Raw genomic sequence first — 22,572 nt, 5'->3', positions numbered from 1 at the left:
CAGAGAGATTTAGGATATCCCAAGGTTGTGCCCTTTCTTCTAAGGACCATTAAATATTTTAATAGTGACTTTCTGTATTAGTCAATGTGTTTTAAGCTATCTGTGGGGAAGAACCATTTTTTAAAAATCTGTCATAAATTAGTTGTAAAATATGATAATGAGAAATTACTAGAAAAATTAAATGAAAAGACATGCACAATGCAAGCCCAGTAATATTTTCATATTATTAGATACTACAGACATGAAATTCATCTGTCAAATTGCTATAGAGCGGTGGTTCTCAACCGGGAACATTTTGTCTCATGGGGATATTTGTCAATGTCTGGAGGCATTTTGAGGCATCAAAACTGGGAAGAGGATGCTACTGGCATCTAGTGGGTAGCTGCCAGGGATGCTGCTAGCATCCTACAATGCACAGAACAGCTCCCCACAACAGTCACCAGGTCCACGAGGTCAGTAGTGCTGAGGTTGTTTCTAGTACAGTCTCTAAATGACTCCCTCATTTTCTGTCTCTAACTTTTTCTTGACTAGTTATGAGCACTTCCAAGACTGGAAATCACACTCCAAGAAATCACAATCCAGAGCTAATGACACTTCCTTTCTGGTCAGACCCAAAGCATGAGCCAGTGGTGGGATTTCCAGACAACTTAGTGCAGCGGTTCTCAACCTGTGGGTCGCGACCCTTTTGGGGGTCGAACAACCCTTTCACAGGGGTTGCCTAAGACCATCAGAAAACACATATATAATCACATATTGCTTTTGTGATTAATCATATACTTTAATTATGTTCAGTTTGTAACAATGGAAATATATCCTGCATATCAGATATTTACATTATGATTCATAACAGTAGAAAAATTACAGTTATGAAGTAGCAACGAAAATAATTTTATGGTTGGGGGTCACCACAACATGAGGAACTGTATTAAAGGGTCGCGGCATTAGGAAGGTTGAGAACCACTGACTTAGTGTGTTATCCAGAGGTCCTAATAGCAGGTGGAAGGCACACTGCTTACAATATAGACATTTATTTCTTGAAATGAGATAATTAAGCATAAATGTGAGTCCTCTAATACACAAGCATGAGTACCTAGGTGTATCTCCAAACAGCATAGAAGAAGGAATACAAAATCCCAGGTCACATGATGGTACCTCACTGACATACACAACACTCTGTTCTTCTTTGCTAATAGTATTTTAATCAATTTAGCAGGATTTCCCAAATTAATCATTAGTTTCTCACCACTAATCATTAGTGCTTGTTAAAAATATAGATTTCAGGTCCCCACCTAAGACCTAGGAACTGGAGAGAAGATGCTAGGAATCTATATTTTTAGTAAGTGCCCTAAGTGAGTCTAATGATTAGAAAGATCTGGAAAACACTAAGAGAAGGGATACCTCATTAGACATTCTCCTGCCATTTCTGAATCTAGTGACAACATGAGTGCTGCCAATGTGTTCATTTAACAACTCTTTTTTCAGTGCCTGTCGGTGCCTAACAGTGTTCAGCAATGGAAAAGGCAGACATGGGCCCCTGCCCACAGTTAGCTTTTACACACTTCCTGTTTTATCTCCTATCTGTCCCTCCTCCCAGTTTTTACCATCACTGCCCTGGTGGCAGCACTGGCATCTCTCATCTTGATTACTGTGACTGGTCTCCTTGGCTCTGGTTTCACCCTATGGCCATCCCTGCTTCTGGCTGTCCCCCATATGCTACTGGCTCTCCCCATCTGTCCCCAAATCAGAACTCTTCACTGGTTCTTCATTTCCTTTAGGAGAAAGTCTAAGCTTCTAAACATGGTCTTTAGGTCTTTCATGACTTGGGGCATGCTCCCTTCTCTACCCTTATGTCTGGACACCCCAAGCCCCCACTTTTCCCCTTCCAAGATACACAGACCCAATTATGGATGCTGGGCAAATGCTAACTCTTTACCCATGTTGGTCCCTCTGCCTAGAAAACTGGTATTCTACCTCATTTCCTCAACCCCATCAATATGATAAACTGGAATTCAGTTTTCAAATATCTGTACTCTCTAAGGACCATTTTTTTGAAAGGTTTTGGTACAATCCATTGTAAAAATTGGGCATGAGCTTTGTGATGACAGAGATGGCATTCCAAGCATGGGTCTGAAATCCCTCACTTCTGTGTTTGTGGACAGGTTACTTAAGCTGAGCCTCTGTTTGTTCATCTATAAAAAGGGGATAATAATAATTTTCGTTCCTATAAGGATTATGGGAGGGAATGTATGAAAAGCAATTGGCAGAGTTCCTAGTTGATAGCACATGTTAAAAATGATAGCAACTAGCCCTGTCAGGTTTGACTCAGTGGATAGAGCATTGGCCTGCGGAATGAAGGGTCCTGGGTTTGATTCCAGTCGAGGGCACGTATCTCAGTTGCAGGCTCGATCCTCAGCCCTGTTTAGGGCATGTGTGGGAGGTAACAAATCGATGTTTCTTTCTCTTCCTCTCTCCCTCTCCCTTCAACCTTCTAAAAAAAAATAAAGACAATCTGCATTTTTAATCAATACTGGTTAATAATGCAGAAACTGGTTAAAAATGTGGATTGACCATTTACTGGTTAATAATGCGGATTTTGTAATCAAAGAAAACATGAGAATTTCAACAGAATCATCAAAAGTGCTTTATTCAAAGTAATGTCCATCACTAGCTACACATTTCCCTCATCTTTCAGGTAATTTGTGGGTACCGTCCCAATAGAACTTTTCTTGTTTTGAGGCAGACCATTAAGAGACCCAATTTTCCACTTCTTGATACGTTTTGAAGTGCTGCTCAGAAAGTGCGTGTGCCATCGATCAGAACATAATCTGAAGGAGCAAGGTCTGGTGAATACGGCGGGTGGGTTAATACTTCCCAGGCAATATCTTTTAACGTGTCTTTAACTGGTTTTGAAGTGTGTGATGGTGTGTCATCATGAAGCAAACTTACTTTGCCATGTCTTCTGGCCCATTCTGCTGGTTTTTACCATCAAAGCATGGTTCAAATGAATTATTAGTTGTCGATAGCAATCAGTATTAATGCTTTCACCTGGTTTTAGAAGTTCATAATACCATACCTTTCTGATCCCACCAAACACAGAGCATTGTCTTCTTTCCAAAGCTATTTGGCTTTGTAGTCAATGTTGATGATTGACTTAAATGCATCAATCCATGATTTTGTGCATTTGGGATTCTCAAAATAAATCCACTTTTCATCGCCAGTCACAATTCAATGCAAAAAAGATGTTCTTTCAGGCCATTGAAGCAACATTTTACTGATGACTTTTCGGTTTTCCATTTGTCTTTCGTTCAGTTGGTGTGGCACCCATTTTCCTTCCTTTAAAATCTTTCCCATTGCTTATAAACAATTGGAAATTGTTTGCTGAGCAATGTTTAATCGTTCTGCAAGTTGTTTTAGAGTTTGACACGCATCATCATCCAATAATGCTTGTAATTGTTGGTCTTCAAACTTTTTCAGTTAACCTGGACGTTTTTTGTTTTTCACATTGAAATGATCACTTTTAAAGCATTTAAACCAGCTTTCACAAGTATCTTGAGATGGAGCATGTTCACCATAAGTTTCCTGAAGTATATAATAACTTTCAGCAGCACTTTTCTTTGAAATAAAGTAATGAATTAAAACTTCCTGCAATGCTCTTATTTTGGCATGAAATTCAACATTTTTAAGTGTAAGAACATCTAAGATGTTAACACCTTCAGAAAGTTTACATATGAAGTTTTGAAGCTTGTTGTCAATACAACAAAATAGCATACATATCAAATCACATATATCCTATATAATAAAGCTGTAATATGCAAATTGACCATCATGCCCTCGCACAAGATGGCCACCCCCATGTGGTCAAAGATGGCTGCCTCCATGTGGTCACAAGATGGCCACCACAAGATGGCTGGCAGGGGAGGGCAGTTGGGGGGGACCACGCCTGCAAAGGAGGGCAGTTAGGGGCAATTGGGCTGGCAGGGGAGCAGTTAGTTGTCGATCAGGCTGGCAGGGGAGTGGTTAGGGGGTGATCAGGCTGGCAGGCAGAAGCGGTTATGGGCAATCAGGCAGGCAGGCAGGCGAGCAGCTGGGAGCCAGCAGTCCCGGATTATGAGAGGGATGTCCGACTGCCCACAGGGATTGGGCCTAACTGGCAGTCAGATATCCCCAAGGGGTCCCAGATTGGAGAGGGTGCAGGCTGGGTTGAGGGACACCCCCCTACCCCGCACAAATTTCGTGCACCAGGCCTCTAGTATCAGCATATGTGTAAGTTCATCTATTGAAAAAAATCCGCATTATTAACCACTACACCTACTAAAAAAAAGAATAGACGGGGAGGGGACTCAGAAACTTCATAAAACTTGTCTGTGGGGTCTTTACATTAATATTTTTAATAATTCTAGTTGTAGGCATATTAGGAATAATCAGCTCCAATTTGAGAGAAAAGATCTGAGTAACTTCGCTGATAGAGCCTTTACCTGTGTCGGCCAGAGGAAACAATTCACCTGGGCAGGACTGACACTAGGCTCTGTGCAAAAGTAAACCAAGGTCTTTATTTTCAGCCTGTTGAAGGATCTGGATTACATATGCAGTTCCCTAATGTAGTTGTCATAAACTTGCTTCAAAGTGGCATTAACTGATTGCTCCTATCACATCAACAGCTCAGTTAAAAGCTCCTAAGGGAATTTCACTTTAAACATAAAGCTTGTTGGAGGAATGACAAAAAAGCAGCACTCACTGATTAAATTTAAATTTACAATAGGAACATGGCTAACACCCAACTTCCCTGGGCTTGCTGGAAGAAACACGGTGTTGAGAAAAATGTTAGTCTAAAATCCAAACAAATATTTCACCTTTCTAACTCACCACCTCCTTTTGCTCATAACCACCAGCAACAAGGTGCCTATCCCTTCCCCTTCTCCAAAGGTGGAATTAGGCAGAGGCAAAAGTCTCTGAAATCCGACCGGGAAAAGGAATTCGCTTGTAGAACTCTTAAATGTCAAGGCAGTACTGAATGAATGGGTAGCGGATCCTGTTCACCTCAAATGCCCGAACAGAGGTCCCCTGAGCAGGCATCATATTTAGCTTAGGGCTTCTCAGGCCGGATCAGACCCTGCAAAGTGGTTACTCCAAAGAGCTGGACTTTGGGGAGATCAGGGACCAAGTTTCCCTTACCTGCCTCTTCCAGCCTCTGGCCTAGAAGGGCTGCTGGGGGTACTTCCTACCTATTCCCACCCAGGCAAATACACACAGTCCCCATGCCTCCCCCGGGGGCAGAAGGCCCCTGGCCCTAAGCCAAGTGAGTGGCATGCACCCCATCTCACACCAAGTATTAACAGAGAGCAGCGGTCTCCAGAAGGCTGGCACGGAAGCCTGGGATGGCAAAGTGAAAGAAGCACCCTTCGCGCACCCAGGCCCCTCCCCTTGCAGTGGCTGTACCCAGGTGCACCTCCTGGTCCCCCAGGGGGGCGCTGCCTCAGCAACCGCAGCTGCCAAGACTGCGGGAGCCGCGCAGGGGGCAGCACGGAGTTGGGGAGCAGCAATGAGCAGCGACCAGGACCCCGAGTGCCCGGTGGACGGTAATGACTCTCCTGGCGAGGCTGCTGTTTATAGTCTTTAACTGCCCCCCCTCCCCCTCAGGCAGGTTTTAATCTCCCCGCTGCTGGTCCGCAGGGGCTAGGAGAAGGGCCATTTCCCTGTAAGGTGGCTGGGATGGATAGGGATTCTCTCTTTCTGCATCTGTTAGGGTTACCTCTAGAATCAAACAAGTTAACGTATATAAAGAGCAGAGAACCGCGCTTGTAACAAACAATGCGCACTATGGGGTTTGTTGAAACGCATTTAAGGTTTCAGGGCTTGGTGCGCTGCTGTGAAGATCCTTAGACACAAAGAGAAATACCTTCCCTGAAAGAAAGGTGATTTTGCTTCTACTTTGGGACATGCACAGCGTCACCCTGCCCTCCCACCTCCACCCACTACTCTGCAAACAGGCATTAAGAGAGGTTGCCTTGATCTTACAGAGGGGTGATGCCCGAATGTACTTCTGACTGAAGCTTGGGGGTGGGAGACTGGGACTTGGCTTGTCCAAGAAGGCACTGTGGGGAGCAGAATTCCCCAAAACGACTTTATGACTCGGAGTCGTTAGACCACCTGTAAAATAATGGGCACAAGGGTCTCAGATTGCTTTGAACGTGTGATGAAATGCTCTGAGGCCCTTTCCCTTCCGAATTCACCTAGAATACATGTTCGGATGTTTGCTGAAGATTCCAAGCTAGACTCCTTCACCGCCTCCCTGTACCTCCTGGCTAAGAACCTCTGCTTTGAAAGGTTCTCATGATTATGGCTACGGGAGCATTTTACTAACTAGCTAGTTGTTGACCCTTTAGGAGGAGTGCTCCTCTAGGAATAACTCCCCTTTGCATCAATAACCTGTTTGGATAATGGAGCTGCGTTCAGCTGAAACTCTCAGGGGGCTTGGGCCCCGCAGGTACGTCAGGTACACTGGCGTGGCTTCCCTGGGGACCAGTCCTTTTCAGAGCTGGGAGTCTGCACAGGAGTTGGCAAAGCAAGGACCAAGTGCTGCAAGAAACGTTTCATTCCTTCCTTTTAGAGTCCCAACGGATGTTCCCACATAATTGCTCTGTATTCTCTTTAAAAAGTTTTTAAAATTTGTATTGGTATTGTTTTCATTATATGGCATAAAAATACTGGCACTTTAAACTACTGGAGCCCATTGTAAAACTATTACTTTTGTGTTCCTAGAGTCAACACACACTGTAATGTAAGACATCTGGCTATTTGAGAACTAATTGAGAAGTGTAAATCATATTGTTGATTTAAAAATGCGCTAATAATATGTCAGGCTTCCTTATTTGAGGCACAGTTGAGCAGGTAAATGGTATCTAACTACCTCATCCCTGAACTGTTTTGTTTGCTTTGTTTTTAATCTTAATTTATGTTTTAAAGCCACACAGCCCTTAGAACTGATATAAACTTTTTAAAAAGGTATCTATTCTTCCTTTGGGTGGGGGACTGTAATTGGACTTATTTATTTAAAAAAAATCTTTATTGTTGAAAGTATTACATATGTCTCCCTTTCCCGCCCATTGACCCCTTCTAGCAAGCCCCTACCTCCCCACTCCCACCCCAGGCCTTCACCACTCCATTCATTGTCTGTGTCCATGGTTATGCATAAAAGCATACAAGTTCTTTGGTTGATCTCTTCCCTCCCATCCACCCACCCTTACCTTCCCTCTGAGATTCCACAGTCTGTTCCACATGTGTTCTTGTAACCAGGCATGTCTGTAGTTTCTGAGGAGTTCAGTGGTTGACATATATAAATAGTGAGGTGTGAGATTTAACCTTAAATCTGAACTCCAGAGGATACTGGAAAGCTTAGGCTGCTGTTATTCTTGAGCAGGCGATAAGGCAGTAACATGTCTCATAACACCTAAATGTGCCAAATGTTTGCTATACCATCTTAAAAGAGTACAGGATATGGACCTGTCAGACTTAGTAAACTTCCAAGTATAGATGACATGATCTTGCAAGGTGACATTTGATCAGTATGTTAAATGATATGCCTGCGTTGGACTCCGTTGCAGGATATCTGTTACAGACCTGGCATTACAGCAGAAAGTCACAAGGAATCCTATTTCAGATAGAGAATGCTTATTCTATGCCTCATGCTTTGATACCGCTCAGCTTATGAGTTTATGATCTTGCCATAGTATATCTAAGAGAAGTTTAGGCAGTTAATTACAACAGATTCAGTTTTTAATTCCACTAAAATAAATAATTCTTTGGACTCTAATAATATTTTCCTTTGTGGTTTGAAATTAACCTTCCACATAATTTGGTGGGCAAAGTCATTGCTCTAATTTTATCCATAGTTTTGATTCTTGTTGAAACTATTAAAATGGAAACAAATTTCAAGTTTTAATGGAGGAGGATAGAATTTTTTTTTGCTGTGAAAAGCTGATTTTTGTGTACTGTTATAAATCTGGTATAGTATAAAACGATAACATTCAGGAACAAATTTTCTGCATAATCTATTTTTTTTGCCCTGTCTTTATCTTTTGGTTTTCTTTCTCTCTGTAACCCTTTCAGTTTTCATTTCCTATTATTTTTTAATCATTTAAATGAAACCCACTGCAGGCAAATTCATTGCCCATAGATCACTTCTCACTTAGGATAGAAGTGTTAAGAACATCTCTTCAACACTTACTATCTGCTATGCTGAGCTCCAAGTCTATCTTATTTGATCCTTCCTCTTCACTAATCACTAACAAGTCAGTGCAAGGGGAACCAGTATTGTCTGCCTTTTTTTTAAAAAAAAAATAAAACTGAGGCTCTAGTGTATTAGCTCTGAAATTCAACCCCGGCCCTCTATCTCCAGACCCCACACTCCTAACACTTAACTCCTGGCCCCTAGTACCTCCTGCTGGGCCATAATACTGCATGTCTACAGGTGATTTGAGCAGCATCCTTTGCCTGCAAATCCAGGGATCATAGTTAGAATCCTGGAAGGACCCTAGGATATGGCTCTAAGCTCATTAAAGTGACAGCAGCATTCTCTCTTCTTCCTTTGTCTGGGAAAGCTGGGAGGAAAGACTGTCAGTATTTAAAGGTTCCTACTGATGTCAGGCCTGGGGCTCACTCCATCTCTAGTGTCAGGATAGGAGCCTAGGCTTGTCCCTGGGGGTAGGAACCCTCTGGTTGTTAGGAATAAAAGGCAGCTTGGCCTTTCTGAGGAAAAAGGGCAGTGTGTCCCATGGCACTGGCTTTCAGAGAAGGTTTACTAGTGCTCACATTGTTTTAGGTCACTACAATGAGACCATTTTAGAAGGTGGAGCAGGCAGACCCGCGGTGGGTCATGCTGTTCTCTGCTTCTCTGCGGGCAACTGTGGGGAACAGAGGAAGGAGAAAAATGCAAGCTCTCTGCCTACGCCTCCTGTGTATCTCTGGATAAGAATTTATCCTCTGGGAGTCTCAGTGTCTTCATCTGTAAAGTAGGGACAAAAATACCCATCATTTGAATGATTGTAAAGATTAGGAATAATATACAGCATAATACTATACTGTGTAGCAGGTAGTGGGCTCCCTTAAATAAACTTACTATATTTTGAAAATTGGATGTAGAGGTCAACGAGGTAATTGGAATCTCTAATTTGTCAGTGTTTCCTAATTGTTTTGTGCTTTCAAGATGGCTACTGTTGAGTATCCTTTTCTTAGTATCCTTTCTTTGCAGGATTAGTTCCAGGAACAAGAACCTGTTTAAAGCAGGATAGTTTCTTCTTCTTCCTCTTTTTTAAAACAACAACAACAACAACAACACATTTTTATTGATTTCAGAGAGGAAGGGAGAGGGAGAGAGAGATAGAAACATTAATGATGAGAGATAATCATTGATCTGCTGCCCCCTGTACGACCCCAACTGGGGATCGAGCCCACAACCCGGGCATGTGTCCTGACCGGGAATCGAACCGTGACCTCCGGGTTCATAGGTTGATGCTCAATCACTGACACAAACCCCGTGTTTGGGATTTTCCCTCATGGGCACTCTAATCCCCTCCCTGTTATCCAGCCCTGCTTACCGCTTCTCTTTAAGTCCTGATCTCTTCATTTGAGGATGGTAGAATGGATATGGAAAAGGGAAAATACTGGGAAGAACATTATATCTCAGAACTAGAATTCTTCTCATTAACTTGGTGCCTGACACTCATTGGTTCTGGCACAGCCCCTTTCTCTCCTTTCCTGCTTTCCCTTCACATTGAGCTTGTGATGATTCCTGAGACTGAAACTCCACCATGAATGGTTCTGCTTTGCGTCCATTAAACTTCTTTTCAGCTTATGAGAGATTGGTTATATAGAACACTTAGCTATCATCTTGTATGCTTGGGACCATCACCCAGATGAAGAAACATAATTGTCCCATCATCCTGGGCACATGTCCTATGTGCCCCATTCCAATGATAGCCGCTTTCCTCCCGTAGAAGTAACCATTCCCCTGATTTTGATAGTATTTACTTAATTGCATTTTTTATAGTTTAACTGTCCAAGTATGTCTTCCTAGACATAATCATTTAGTGTTACCCATTAAAAAATTGTGATTTTTTAATATATAGATTTACCCTCCTGTCCTTTTTTAATTCTTATAATTTATCTGTTGAAGAATCTGGGCCACTCGACCTATAGAATCCTCCACGAACTGAATTTTGCTGCTTTTGTTCTCATGGTTCAGCATTTTTATTGAAGACTGCCTTTTTTTGAACTCCAGCTCTTCCACTTGTCTAAGTTACATTTCTTAGTCTAATCCTTAAATTATAGAAACAACCATGAAGTCATTTTGACTATTAGGCTTTTTATTATTAGACAGTAAATCATTTTACTGAGCTTCTTATATTCATCTCATTTTTTGCATTAACGTCATTAAGCATTATAATGAGTTGGTTAAAAGTTGATACCATCATTTACCAATTAGTTTAAGTATTAGTAATTTGGAAATATTATCTGGCAGCTTTGAAAACTTTTAATTTTTTAAGCCCCTTTTTAAAATCTGTTTTCAGAAATTTTTATATTTTTGTCCTATTTTACTTTTGACCTCATATTTAATTTTCAGGCAATTATTTCTTCTCTACCATTAGTAGTTGGAATGCAATAATGTTTAGAAATATGGTTTAGTTTGTAAATTATAAATGCTGGGTTACTTAAATTACAGTATATTGCAGAATAGTTTGTACAGTAGGAGTCCATTTTGTTGAAAAATAGTAATTCATTTATACTTATGGAACTGGAGCAGAAAGAATTTACACTTGAGGATTAAAAGTAATTGTGCATGATTGAGTGAATAATGTATTTTTTCTTAGGTTCTTCTTATCTGTCTTTTCTGTAGGGGGTCTTCAGTGTTCTGACAGAAAAAAAGAAAAATAATAATTTGGTAAGGGAGAGGGTTAGGATGGGGCTTTGTTTGGCTTAAATGTTTTTCTCATTCAATTTAGGCCAGGCTTTCCAACTGTATTCATCTGGTTTGATTTTTATCATCTTACATGGATGTCATTTTTATTATTCAAACAAATCCTTACACTGACATTTAAATGTGTTCTTATTAACCCCCTATTGCTGAATACTCAGGTTATTTTAACATTTTTATCACAAACAAGATAGGGGGAAAAATAACTGGCTAAAAATTAATTCAAAATACATAGCCAAAGAAAGAATTGGGAGAGAGCTTTAATATTCTAGAAAAGGATTACCAGTGTTTTAAGGCAAAATATAGAGTTGAAAATTTGCCTAGATGTGCCTAAGCATTACCAATTGGAAATGCAATGACAAAAAATATTTGCTTTTTTTAACAAATGGTCATCTTGACCAAATTGCATTTGGTCAAATTGCTGTTGGACAAACAGGAGGGGAAAGGAAAAGGTTTGAGCTTTGCTCCTTGTAGACCAAGACAGCAGTTCATTGGTGCAATGGAAGTGATAAGAGACACTACTTACCTCATGGGATTTTATGAGAACATATGTCAAGTACCTGGCACATTGAAGATAAGTATGTCCTACCTTCCTCCCTCAATAATTTTATCAAACTGAATTACATGGGTAAATATTCATGCAACTCCATGGAGAGTTTGTTTGGAAATAGATTTGTTTTAAATAAATCCTCCAAACCAAATAACAAATGCATTATATTATGAGGAAAGAAGATTTGGACTCCTATGAGTCCTAATAGAGTAATTGAAAAAGGGACAGTGATTTTTAAGATTCTTCCTGCTCAAAACTGAAATAGCACAGAGAGAATACAATAGAAAAAATGTAGCATGGAAGATAGATTTTTTTTTTCTTGCTACTCTTAAATTATGACGAATGAGTTCAGTATCTCCCTGAGTCTGTGCAAGGACAGAGTCTATCTCTGATGGATTTAGGAAACTAAAGTTGGTCCTGTATCTGTTGCCATCACTGGTTTAAGGACTATCCCTTCAATAGGCACTGAACACTTGGACATGAAATGAATCACAGAGACCCTCAACGTCTGTTTTCACCTGATATTTATTTTATGAAAGATACATCGGTAAAGTAAATATTATGTTATATGTTTTTACCACTACAATAAAAGAAAATCTAATTTAAAAACTAAATCACAAATAAATAAAAATATTTAAGGATAGAAATATTTATAAAATAATTTAAAAATATGTTTGCTTCCCTGAACAAGTTTAATCTTCTTTTTTATATCTTAGCATTGCCATTGTGACCACTGGATAACATTATAACATTTCTCAAGAGCTGAGATGTGCCCAGTTGATTGTCCTTTCATTGAATGATGTCAGATTTCTGTTCTTGAATTCTTGCATCTTTTTAAATATTGTTTGTATTTCCCTCATTACAGTCTCCTGTAGGTGTCAACTATATTTTCTATTCTCCCATAAATAATAGTAGCATCTTTAATCATCACTTTCCACACTTCCTTCATTTTATTGCTTGTAACATGGTTATCTCATCTTCTTGTGTGTGTGTGTTTCTTTTTCTTTTTCTTTATCACACAAGAGGTTGGACTTGTACATAATATAAGGTGGATTGCTTCTGAATGAGGTATGAAAAAGGTCTATATGAGAAGAGTTTATAATTATCTGTTATATTGACAATTTTCTATTTATTTTTAATTCATCTGTATTTTTGTATATGTTCTAGATATTTTCAATGGCCAGGTAAGAAGAGTGTGTATAAATGGAAAAAATATTTTTATGTAAACATATACATGATTAATTATAGTTTGTGCTCATGATTTGAACCCTCTGATAACATTTTATTGCTCAATAGATACACATGTAAACAAAGTTGTCAGGTAAGTTCCAATTTAAAGGAAAAGCATAGCTTTCTTCTCACTGGGAGTATGATTGATCTCTAACTCTTGTGGAGAGAACAATGACTGCATCTTCTCTCCTAACTTGTTCTGTTTCCACTGCTCCCACCAGCATCACCATTAAGAGGTCCACAGTACAGCTTACAAGGTGCTGAAGATTTGTTTCTCACTCTTTTTTACACTGTACCTGATTTTTAAGAGCTTTGTTGAGGTGACTTATATATTACAAAATTCGCCTGTTTGAATGTGCAATGCAATTTTTAGTAAATTTACAGAATTGCGCATCCCTCACCACAATCCAATTTTAGAGCAGATTCAAAATAATATTGCTATGCTTGTCTGCTCTTTCTGAATACCTTGCTTCTTTGCCAGCAGTTGTATTCCTGAGAGAGATTATGATTTTTACAAGTAGAATGCAAAGAGAAAGACAATTACTGTTTAGGTTCCAGTGGCCAAAATAAGAGTTTCAAAACAAAACAATAGTTTTACAAGTCAAGCTATTGCCTTAAGATAGGGCTTTCTAAATTCTCTTATTTCCCCTTTAACATGATCTACTAGGCCTAGAAGACATAATCATGGAATTTTGTCCTTAGCACAGAGAAGATACTCTTTTACACCTTTAAAAGTTATCCAAGAAGTTAGGATCCAAAAAAGCAATAGTTAATGTAGGAAGAGGCAATGAAAAGAATCTCCATTATAATCTGAGATGATAATGGGGTGAGAAAAAGAGATTGAGCCCATCCAGTGTTGCTCATTGGTTGAGCATCAACCTATGAACCAGGAGGTCTCCCTTCCTCTCTGAAATCAATAAAATATATTTTTTAAATTTAAAAATAGAGAGAGAGAGAGAGATTGAAGCATGAGAAGCAAGTGTTGAAAGACCTGGTCTCTACTTCTTATTACTTACAATCCAAGTCAAGGGCAGGGAGGGGTAGTAGATTATGGAAATACTGAAGACAACAACAGAGATCTTGACCAACATCACCTGAAACAAGACCACCTTGGAACTAATTCCAAGCAAAAGTGAAGGTTCAGTGAAGTCGGATGAGGGAGAGTCTGGATTTAGTTCCTTAAGGAGTGGAGGTGACTCAGAAGGACCCTCAGAGGAAGGTAGCAGGATTGTGTACCCTTGATCCTCCCAGGATCCCACTTTGATAAGGAGGAAGGGACAGCCAGTTGGCCTGGAGGTCAAATCCCCCTAGTATTAACTACAACAATCAAGGCTTAACTACAACAAGACTGCGCACAAAGACCACTAGGGGGTGCACCAAGAAAGCATAAAAAATGCGGAGACAAAGAAACAGGACAAAACTCTCAATGGAGGATATTGAGTTCAGAACCACACTTTTAAGGTCTCTCAAGAACTGTCTAGAAGCCACCGATAAAGTTAATGAGATCCTCAAGAAATCTAATGAGACCCTCGATGTTGTGATAAAGAACCAACTAGAAATTAAGCATACATGGACTGAAATAACGAATATTATACAGACTCCCAACAGCAGACCAGAGGAGCGCAAGAATCAAGGCAAAGATTTGAAATGTGAAGAAGCAAAAAACAGCCAACCAGAAAAGCAAAATGAAAAAAGAATCCGAAAATACGAAGATAGTGTAAGGAGCCTCTGGGACAGCTTCAAGCGTACCAACATCAGAATTATAGGGGTGCCAGAAGATGAGAGAGACCAAGATATTGAAAACCTATTTGAAGAAATAATGACAGAAAACTTCCCCTACCTGGTGAAAGAAATAGACTTACAAGTCCAGGAAGCACAGAGAACCCCAAACAAAAGGAATCCAAAGAGGACCACACCAAGACACATCATAATTAAAATGCCAAGAGCAAAAGACAAAGAGAGAATCTTAAAAGCATCAAGAGAAAGAAACTCAGTTACCTACAAGGGAATACCCATATGACTGTCAGCTGATTTCTCAACAGAAACTTTGCAGGCCAGAAGGGAGTGGCAATAAATATTCAAAGTGATGAATGCCAAGAACCTACAACCAAGAATACTTTATCCAGCAAAGCTATCATTCAGAATTGAAGGTCAGATAAAGAGCTTCACAGATAAGGAAAAGCTAAAGGAGTTCATCACCACCAAACCAGTATTATATGAAATGCTGAAAGGTATCCTTTAAGAAGAGGAAGAAGAAGAAAAAGGTAAAGATACTAATTATGAACGATAAATATGCATCTATCAACAAGTGAATCTAAGAATCAAGTGAATAAATAATCTGATGAACAGAATGAACTGGTGATTATAATAGAATCAGGGACATAGAAAGAGAATGGACTCACTATTCTTGGTGGGGAAAGGGGTGTGGGAGATGCGGGAAGAGACTGGACAAAAATTGTGCACCTAGGGATGAGGACAGTGCGGGGGGGTAAGGGCAGAGGGTGGGGTGGGAACTGGATGGAGGGGAGCTATGGGGGGAAAAAAGAGGAACAAATGTAATAATCTGAACAATAAAGATTTACTAAAAAATAAAAAATAAAAATTAAAAAAAAAGGAGGAAGGCAGAAACCAGGGGATGGACCTGCTCTGTTTTCTGTTGGGGAGCCTGATGAGATACATGATTAAGGATGTGGCATAAGCCCAGACGATACCACCCCCAACAGCAAGCACCCTCAGTACCTGGCCAAGATGAGAGAAAAGAGACCACGAACATGCCTCAGCCCTGATTTTCAGATGGGAAAGGAGTAAAGACGTAGATAAGTGAGATTGCCCAGAGACAAAGGTGCCAGTGGACACCACACTGACTCAAGGACCTACCACTCTTCCTCCATCTTAAAGTTGATTAACACCTGCTTTTCTCTCCATGTAACTAGAAACCATTAAGAACAGTATTAGGTGAGGTGGGGAATGGAAGTCTGAGGGGTCAAGCCCTTTTACCCAGTAAACCTGAGCATTGCCTGAAGGGACTGTTCAATTTATTATATCTGACCAAATTTTAAGATGCTATGTGGGTCAAATGAAATAAATTTCGACCTCTTTCCAGCAATGGGTACTCAAGGGAAGACAAGATTAATTTGGGACCAAAATAAAGATGCTATGTTTTCTAGTATATCTGAGTGTCATAAAGGTAATGGTGCCACAAATAGCCTTGCAATACATGAAAGTGGTGCTTGAGCCACTGCCATTAACACAGGCACTGACTTGAGCAGTGTAATTGCCAAAGATACACATGCACAAAGCTGGTCTTAGGTCTCCTGATGAAGTGTCCCTTGGTAAGTGAGGCTTAGTAGATAAGTTCTCTGTTTTTTAAAGGGAAAAGCAATGGGTGTCAAATGTCAATCAGCCATATGGTCATTTGAAGCTGAATTATCCTTTCATTAATTCCTGCCTACAAACTCTTTGTTTAAGCAAAATAGTACAGAGATGCTTTTGAGATAACATAGCTTCCTATGCCTGAAGTGGGTTGATTGTGTTGTGAGGAACACTTTCAGAAATGCTGGAAGGTGATTTATGTTAATTACATGAATAGGAATATAATTGAAAAACTGACATTAGCCATACAATCATTGACAGAATATGGCAAGTCATTGTCGAGCATCATTTAGCTGAGCGCACGCTTAATCAGAGATGTTAAAGTACTACTTACAGAACTACATAGGGCTAGAGTTCAACTAAAACTCCCCATCTCAAATTCCAGAGGATTCTTTCTATTCATGTTGTCAGAGCAGATCATTAAAAGTCAGAAGTCAACCCTGCAAAATACTGGTTAAATCAGAATTGGATCGGTTGTTTGTTTGTTTCTTTGTTTCCACCAGCATCTGAGATGTCTTGATGCAGTGTTTAAAAATTTCAGCATTCAGGAGCTTCTTAATGGGAAATGTTACAGAGCAACTGTCTGAATTATTTGATGTCAGCAAGCCATCGTTAAATATTGAAATCTGTTTTGGTGATTTAGCTGCAGCATTGACAAATCTTAAAATTCCACACTCCATTTTTTGCCCATTAAATACATTGCTAAGTTCTCCCTTTGTTTGAGTTTCTTAGCTGACAAGTCTATTCCCAACTCAGTATTCTGGGTCCTTTGTTGTTTGATCCCCTAATGCTTTGTATTGACTTGCACAATCAATAGAGACTTAGTGGATATTTATGACATATCTGTTGTTTCAGATGCTATGTGGGTCAAAGAATACATTCAGGGAACATATTTCCTTCATATATATTTTCATCATGGTGTATTCTGTTATGCCATCAGCTCAGTTTTATTTTAGTACCTAATTTGTATGAAGCAGTGATAGAGGAGAAAGAAAATCTATGAAAAATTCAATTTCCTAATATTCTTCAACGGTGGCCTTATTTTTCAAGTTGATGGCACAACAAAACAGAATTTTAGAAAGTAATTGTGGAACATACATATGATGACAGTTTTGCCCAGAATTGTTCATTACAATATGCCAGCTTAGTAGTTAATTGTTTTTTTATTGTTTTGTGTGTGTGTTAGTCCAATCTCCCCGATGAAAGAGGAAGCATGGTTTAATGAAAAGAGAAGAGACGTTGCATCAATTATGGTTTGAATATCAGCTCTGCTTTTTACTACACCAGCTATATGACCTTCATCAAGTTAACTAACCTTTCTGATTCTCATTTCCATATTTGTAGAATTGGGTTTGATTCTTGTTTCATAAAGTGTATGAAGATTTGTGCAAAAGCATATAACATGAGTGCCTTCACTACTTTGTATCTTGTGAAGAAGACCATCTAATCTCTTTGGTAATGAAAACTTATGTGGATAGAGAGGTTCAAGCAATCTCAATCTTCCCAGCTAAACTCAACTCCAAGCCAACATGCAAGTTGATCAATTGTGTGAGTGAGCCTAGACAAGACCAGCAGAATTACCCAGCTAAGTCATAGCATCATGAGAAATAATACATCATTGTTGTTTTAACCCTTCCAGACCGCTGTACCGATTTTTCGGTAATTTCCACACAAAGGTGGAATATTGGCGCTAGATGAAAGGTACATGAAAGGTAGACCTATTTTCTACAATGTCTCCAAGTTCCATGTTATTCTAACCACTTGTTTGCATGTAACTAACATTTTTCTATATCATGTTGGCTTTTTCTCTTTAATGCTCAGGAGCCCAGGTACAGGGGACAGTTAGGTTTAGGGCCTCAGGTCTGGTAGGATTAAGCTACTAAATTTTGTGGTAATTTGTTACACGACTCTTGAAAACTGATGCACCCTCCCAATAAATTATTTCTCTGCTTAACCTAACCAGAGTGAGTTTTAGTTGTTTGTATCTTCACAGGGTTCTTATGTGTGATAAACACACTACTGTTTATGAAGGACTTCCTAAAAACCTGGCACATAGTAAATGCTAAATAAATGCTAACCATTACTATGTGAAAGAGGCTCTACATTCTTATGAAGAGGTGAAGTGTGGACAACCCTGAGAGGCTCTGACAGACCCGTAGAAGAGCATATCGAAGCATCAAACACTGTGTGTGCCAGTAATTCTCAGTTCCCTTAAATTAAAATAGTGAGGACATTTGCTAAATTATCTGTAAATGCTTGTCAAGCTCTAAGATCCCATGCTCCTACATGAAATTGGTGAAAGCAACCTTGGCACAAATTCTAGATGGATACAAACCCATGCATGAGTGGGTATCAGCTGTGGCATACTTATGCCAAGTCTTCATGATCTGTTTGTGTGGTATTCTGTGAATACTTCATTTACCAACACCAGAGTATCAGGTAGATATGTGGGCATCCCCAGAGCTTCTGCATATAGGGGCACCATCTATAATATAGTTTATGTGACTGTGTTGGCTCTCAGGTAAAGTTTTTTAGAATATTTGCTCTGATTTTATATGCGATTTTATATCTGATTTTTAAAGCTAATTCTATGTAGCCTAAAGGATAAGAAGGAAAATCTACATCACTGAGCAATTCATGTCTGACCCCAAATTTGTATATCCCACTTAGCAATGCATTTTCCCTCCAACTAACAGAGTCCCCCCTCTTTGGAAGGAAGTTTAGATCATCTATTTTTTTCCGTTGAGCTGTATCATACTGCCATTCCAAGCAGCTTTATGTTATATTCTTTCCAATTACATTTAATAAACTCCACAAAAGGGTTCTGGTCAATGCAAATTTCTGCATTGTAGGGCGGCCACATGTGAACTTCACAGTATGTGTGTAGAAGTACTAAGAAGCTGAGAGTAATTGCCCTCACTCACCTAGAAGATGATCTTCCCAAGACCAAGGCTAGGAGACTGAACCCCGAGTACAGATGAGCCTCATATCAGAGTTAATCAATGGATCATGCAAACGAGGCAGCCATTTATAGCATTTATTTAAATTTTCATTTAAATTGCTGGTTAAGTGGAATACATTTAAAATTCTGAAGTCAACACTTAGCAAATTGGTTTTAAAACTATATATTAAATTGCATCACATTGCAACTTAATACATAGTTCTAAGGTAATCACTTCTTGCTTAGGAGTACAAAATATGTGTTCAGATAGTTTAGTGTGGCTTATGAGGCACAAGAAGCAATATTTTCTTGTTTGCTTTTTGTGAAAAAGGTAAAATGTAGTAATAATCAACATAACTTCTGAACTTAGGCTGTTTGGCTTTAACATCTGACTCTACCACTTACTAGCTATGTGATGTGGACAATTATTTTCATCTCTCTGGCCTCAAATTCCCTATCTGAAAAACTAAGCTAATAAAGGTATTTTCATCATAGATTTATTTTGAGGATTAAATAAGGTAATTCATATAAGGTGCCTAGTTCAGTTCCTGGTCCAATCAATGTTAATTATTGTTATTGTTTAGTAAGTACAGTTGTATTTTTTTTGTTTCCTTTTTGCCATACTACTTCTAGAAAGGAAAGGAAAGTCACACAATGGCTTGTTCTATATTCTTTTTGGCAGTATTGTTCTGGAGTCTTTTTTGCTAAGATAGTACTCTACTCATTGACCTCAAGCATCCAGACTTATACGTAAGATAAATGTTTTTTAAAAAGAGAAAGAAGAAAACACTATATTTATTTTCTGATGGTGACTGGGTGACCTTCCAGCTTTGGAGAACAATACAAATACATGGGAGACTCTAAGGGACCAGAGAGTATACTTAATAAGGTGTGTCTAGTTGTTTTAACTTTCCTTAGTTGAAATGCCTAAAGATGCCAAGTTATTAAGAGTATTAGTTATGGTTCCCTAGTTTCACAGAATATAGAATGACTCACTAAGGGTGTGGGTTTATTGAAAGGATCTTGGAGAACTCATAGAAGTGGAGAGAGAGCTAAATAGTTAGGCCTTGGGAAAGATAGGAGCCAAGGCAACTCTGGAGATATGGAATAGTTGGGACTTGGAGATACCCACAAAAGCAGATAACCTTAACTGATGGTGCCGCCCAAGACAGTGTCCCGGGGGAAGGATGGTTCCAGTTCAATGCTGGTTAGGCTAACAGCACCCCAGGCAAACAAACAAACTAAAATTGGGCATTCTACCTACTTGGTATTAAATCTCAGAAAAGACAGGCATCACTGATAAAGCAACAAGTAGAATCTGATGCTTTACAAACATATGTAGACAATGAAGACTCAGAGAGGACAAGAAGCCAAGATGGCAGAGGGGGAAATGGCCACAGGAACTGGCAGTGGCTACTGAAGGTGAAGGAAGACACAGTGTACGGCTCCTGGGGAACACATTGTACCTTGGAGGAATAGCTCCCTTTGAGCCCAATAAAAGTACATCATCCACAGCCAAGCCCCACAGCCTGGGCTGCAGTTTACCCTGTAGGCTTGCCAAATCCAGTTTTCTCCTGGAGCCCAACTTAATTCAAGCCCCTGAGAACTGAACTTGTACCCATCAGAAAAGTTCATAAGGTTTAAAGGTAGGATGGTGGGGTGGAGGTGGGATGTTCCTAAGAGCTTCCTATCAGTATGAGAAAGACGTATAACAGCCTTATACAAAGCTTGTTAAGTACTGTTTACTCAAGCAATAGGAATAGTTGATAGACGTCTCTGGAAAACTTACTCCCCTGAAAACATCAGAAGGTTACCCAGTTACTGGCCTGGTACCCAGTGAAAGGAAAATATTTTTGAAATTAAAAATCGATAGGATTTATGGTGCATCGTACATTGATTGACCATTGACAGGGCACTGACAGCTGCTTTTTTTTGAGGGGGGCGGGGCACTGTTTCAGAGATTCCCCTTCTGAGGAGCTTGTCCTCTCAGAGAATAGATGATGTTCATGGACCCAGCTCTTTTGTTGAAGGCAGTGCCTTGGTATTTCAACAGAATCTGAATCATCATTTCACTGGCATCCCAGATGCTAATGCAACAGGACCTCATAAAATAAAACCCTGGGTGATGGAAAGATGTCACTTCCCAGAAATGTTATATTTTCATCCACCCTTTGCAAGGGAGGAGCCAATGCATGGATGCACAAAATGATTTTGTTCCTCTCTTATTTTGTAACGTTTTCATCTAACGATCATTTTAGAACACAGGGTTACTGGAGGATAGAAAATGATCTTCCCCATGGGCAGTGGCAGGGCTCATTAAAAGACACAGGATTCTTGGGTCCAAGTTTTCGGTAACACTATTGTAGGGGAGAGATTAAAATAAATATAAACCTACTGTCTTGTCTTTTATCTGATTCATGTCCTCCCTCTCCTTGGCCTGGATTATTGCCATCAAATCTCCCCACCTCCAGTTCTTGTTTTCCCATCTGAACTCTACATGAGTACTCACTGCATCTTTCTGAAGCACTCTCCTATCCCATCAGAAGTTCTCAATGGCTGCCTGTTGCCTACCAAGTAACATCTAAAGTCCTCAGTCTCTATTCAAGCGCCTGTAAGATCAGTCACCAGGCCTCCTTTTCACCAGTCACTTTTCCCATTTACAGACCCTGCCCCTTGGACAAACAGCAATTCTTGAGGTTTCCTAGACACAGACAGATATACATTTTTCTGCCTCATTCATGTTTGCTTACTCTTTTGTCACGAATGTTCTTGCCATGACCTTTGTTTCTACACCATCATAAGCATTTTCTACTAATCGGTGAGAAAATCTTGATACTCTACCCCCACCTCACCACCTACTTACCCAACTTGTCCTTTTCCAGTGGCCTTCATAGCAGTATGGCCCCCAGCATTCCCCTGGTGTCTCCGGCCCAACCCCAAGAGTCACCTTAGATTCTTTTGTTTTCTTGACCTCCTAAATCTACTTCCTCAGCAAGTCCTCTTGGCTTTACCGCCAAAATGTCTCCCACTTTGCTACATTTCTGCTGCCTCCTTCCTGATCAAAGCTGCCATGATCTGGTGCCTGGAGTACTGCAGTAGCCTCCTAAGCAATGTCCCTGTTTCTACATCTGCCTCTGACAGCCCATCATCCTCATGGTATCAGGGTAATCTTATAACTGCAAACTAGATCATGTTGCTCCTCTGTGTAGAACCCTTTAAGTGGCTTCCCGTTGCTTTTAGAATAAAATACCTTACCTCATCTATCTCTCCAAATTTCACTTATCCCTGCCTTCTCCTTGTTCTCACACTTGAGCCACATTGATCTCTTTCTATTTCTTTAAGAGGCCAATTTACTGATTATTTGCATTTTTCTGCTCCTTCTACCTGGACTAGTCTCCTTTTCCAGGTCTGGCTCCGTCTCCTCTTTCACGTCTCAGTTCAAATGTGGCTTCTTCAGAATGCTTTTCCCTGACCAGGTTCTAAAATAACTTCTTGTCTGTATTCTATCAA

Source organism: Myotis daubentonii, chromosome 14 (genome assembly GCF_963259705.1).
Source record: "Myotis daubentonii chromosome 14, mMyoDau2.1, whole genome shotgun sequence".
Classification (NCBI taxonomy): Eukaryota; Metazoa; Chordata; class Mammalia; order Chiroptera; family Vespertilionidae; genus Myotis; species Myotis daubentonii.
The sequence above is the reverse complement of the archived record's forward strand: the minus strand, read 5'-3'. Positions refer to the sequence as shown.